This window comes from Pteropus alecto, unplaced genomic scaffold, assembly GCF_000325575.1.
Source record: "Pteropus alecto unplaced genomic scaffold, ASM32557v1 scaffold98, whole genome shotgun sequence".
NCBI lineage: Eukaryota > Metazoa > Chordata > Mammalia > Chiroptera > Pteropodidae > Pteropus > Pteropus alecto.
In genome coordinates this window covers 3,136,318-3,140,485 of record NW_006443570.1, presented here as the reverse complement: position 1 = coordinate 3,140,485, position 4,168 = coordinate 3,136,318, and positions in this window count along the sequence as shown.

The window sequence follows — 4,168 nt, the reverse complement described above, 5'->3', positions numbered from 1 at the left end:
AAAGAGTTTGGAAGATTTATACTTTCCAACTTTAAGATTATTAGAAAGCTACAGTAATCAAGACAGTGTGTCAAGGTGGAAAAAAAATGGCGTAGATGATAGAGGCTCTGTTCATCCCTCTGACGACCAAATTCAAGTTGGGACAGAAACAAGGAGCAAACAGCAAGGAAAAATCGCCTGGGATCTAAATGAACAAGCCATACAACTAGGGAGAAATCTAAGAAATCACCCTGCAATGGCAGAAAGTAGGATGGGGTGAAGACTCGAGGCTGTCTGGTCCTGAGCAGCTGAGTGGGACAATGTAAATACAAGCAACTAACTGTCTATTTCGATAAAGATGAAAAAAAAAATACAAAAAAGATGTGTTGTGTTGGCATCTTGATAGACAAACAGACCAAGGGAAGAGAATAGTAAGTCTGTAAATAGACCCACATATATATAGTCAATTGATTTTCAACAAAGATTCAAAGTCAGTCAAGTGAAAAAAGGATAGTCTTTTCAGTAAATTGTCCTGGAACAAATAAACATCCATATATAAAATAAAATACCTCACACCATATATAAAAATAATTCAAAGTGGATCCTAGACCTAAACAGAAGCCTAAAAGTATAAAATTCCTAGAAGAAAACATAGGATAAAATCTTTGTGGCCTTGGGTTAGGCAAAGATTTCTTAGATACAATATCTTAAAAGAAAAAATTGAAAAATTAGACTTTATTAAAATTAAGGATTTCTGCTATTTGAAAGATACTGTTAAAGGAATAAAAAGACAAGCTACAGACTAGGAGAGAGTATATACAAAGCATATATGTGATAAAGAACTTTTATCCGGAATATATAAAGAATACTCGAAACTCAATAATAAGAAAACAAACAACCTAATTTTCAAAATGGGCAAAAGATTTGAACAGATACTTCAACAAAGGAGATATACAGATGGCAAATAAGCACAGGGAAGATGCTCGTTATCAGTCATTAGAGAAATGCAAATTAAAACCACAATTAGATATCATTATTAGAATAGCAAACATTTTTTTTAATGACAATACCAAGTGTTCGTGAAAATATGGGACAAATGGAACTCTCATATACTGCTAGTGGAAATGTAAAATAGTACAGCCACTTTGAAAATCGGTTCATGGGGCAGGGGGAAGGTAGACGTAGTAAAAGGGGTCAAATATATGGTGACAGAAAGAAATCTAACTATGGGAGGTAAATGTACAGTGTAACTATATATATGCCTTACTGTTAAAACGAAACTTACCAGATTTCATTAACTAATGTCATCATAAAAATAAATAAATAAATAAATTTCAAAAAATAAGGTCGATTTTATTTGAAAGGAAAAAAAAAGAAAATCAGTTCGCCAATGTCTTTAAATGTTAAACAGACACCTACCCTATGACCACTAATTCCACTTGAGTTATTATTTACCCAAGAGAAATGAAAGCACATAACTATACAAAGACTTGTATATAAATATTCATAGCAGTTTTTTTTATAATAGCCAAGAACTAGAAACCCAAATGTCTTTCAACAATAAATGAACAGATTATAACATATCCATATAATGGAGTCCTACTTAGCAATAAAAAACGATGAGCTATTGATCCACACAAACAGATGAATCTCCAAAGGATTATACTTAGTGAAATAAGGCAGACAGAAAAAGTATACATTAAATGTTTCCATATATGTGTAAAATCTAGAAAATGCAATCTAATTCATAGTGACAGATAACACATCAGTAGTTGCTTAGAGATGAAGGAAGAGAGTGGAGAAGGGCAAAAGCAGGAAATTTAAAAAGGACGCAAGGAAACTTTGGGGGGTGATGGATATGCTCATTGCCTTGACATAGTGATGGTTTCACAAGTGTACTCATATGTGAAAACTTATCAAATTATACATTTTAAATGTGTTTTGTTTATTGTATTGTCAATTATTCTTCAATAAAGCTATTAAAAGGTAAATAAAAAGCAATAATCAAATAAAACAAAAGAGTTAATCTGAAAAAATGAGATATAGAAATTGGGAAAAAAAGCTAAATCATCACTTCATGCAGATTACACTATTATCTACTTAGCAAAGTCAAAGATGCAACTGAAGCCTTGTAGATCTTATCAGCAAGTTCAGTAAAATGGCCAGTTAAAAGAAAAATAAAGATAAATCAATGGCTTTCTTTTTTTACCAACAAAACCAATTTTAAAACGTTTGAAAATGATTTAATTCATAACAGCAATTAAAGCTACAAACTACATAGGAATAAATTTTACTGAAGACATACGAGAAGACCTGAATAAATGGAGAAATGTGTGCCATTTCCTCACAGTGAAAAAATACCTCGGTAAGGCTGTTAATTCTCTCTAAATTACTCTACAAATCCAACGCAACTTCAGTTTAAAATTCCAATGGAATTCTTTAACCGAAATTAGAAAATATAATTCTAAAATTCACCTCGAAGAATAAATGAGTACCAAATGAAAAAAAGCATTTAAAACATGAAAATAGGCTGGATGGGAATTGTTTGTATTACCACTAATCCAAATGCACTATAAAAAAGTACTACAGTAAGAATAGGATTTCTCTTCACACACAGTAGGTACTTCACAAATATTTGTAGAATGAACAAGTAAATGAATAGACAAACATATCAATAGAACGAATAGTCCAAAGGCAGGCTCAAAACTTTTTCAAATAGTAAATATTGTAACATAAAGATTTTTCATTTGTTAAATACAGCCTTGATGTCCATGAGGACCTCAAAGTCAACATGCCCCAGTTGACTTAACCACCTTTCTCCCTGCTCTGAACCCCCTTTCCCTATTCATGCTCCTCTTCCTGCTTCACAGTTCCACACAATCACCCAAACAGGACAAGTAGTCACCGTGTGAATCTCTTTCTCCCCCTTGCTCTCTCATTCAGTCTTACCTTCTAAGATATCTCTCAGTCTCATCTTACTCCACCTGGGAATTTAGCACATGATTAAAAACAGCATTCCGAACTAGCAAGGAAAGGAGACAATGCTGGAACAAGTAGCTATCTAATTATGAAAGATATGTACTTAAGTTAAATCCATACATAAAAAGGAATTCCAAATGAATTAAATATCTAAGTATAAAGAGTTAAACGATAAAAGCACCAGAAAGAAGTATATGAGGATGCTTTTTATAATTTAAGATGGAACTTTTATGATACTTGAGAGTCATAAACCACAAAGAAAAAGATCAACAGATTTGATTACAGTGAAAAGCACCACAAAGTTAAAAATTGAATGCTAGACTGGGAGTATTGGCAACATTTGAGACATAGATGAGGGTAATTACTATTTCTAATACACAACACGCACCTACAAGTCAGTAAATAAAAGTTAGAAAATCCATTTTTTAAAAAAGCAAAAATAAGAAGAAGAAAATGTATGGAATAAATACAAAAACTAATGCTCACACTCACCAGGGTCAGGGAAATGCAAATCAAAACTATAATGAGATACCACTTTTGTCTACTAAATTGGCGGGGGGGAGGAATATAAAACAATTGATAATGTCAGTGTTCACATGAGTGTGAATAAAAGAGAATTTTAATACATTGTTGGTGAAAGTACAAAATGGTACAACAGTTTAGGAAGTAATTTATCAGAACTGATCAAAATATTAAACAAACCCTTTGAGAAAGTCACTCCACTTTGAATAGAATTCTGTTGTTTCAGTTTGCCCAGCATCCAGTACCCCTTATTATAGCAACAGGCCTCCCCTGACCCCATATTCTCTGGAGAATCACTCCCCTCCTGCTCTCTAGCATGTAGTTTGATGGGACTGGCCCCATCTCCCAGTTCCAGGGTTGAGGCATGTGACTTAGGCTTAACCGATCAGTGTATTCCATCTTCCCTCAGGCAAGGTGATTGGTTGAGGGCAGGCAATGTGACCTAAATGAGGGTCGAAAAAGCCACCCTGTGACTTTTCCAATTTCCCAGGAAAGAAGAAGAGGAGATGGAGAGTGCCTGGAACTTCTATGGCCATCTTGACTTAACAAAAACAGCTGATCTGAGAATGAAGCCAAAACAAAGGAAATCAAAAAGGTACTGGTGAGAGATTTATGAAGACAGAGTTTGGGCACCTGGACCCAGCTGTGCCTGAAGTCAGCTGCTTCTAGAAACTTAGTTACATGAGCC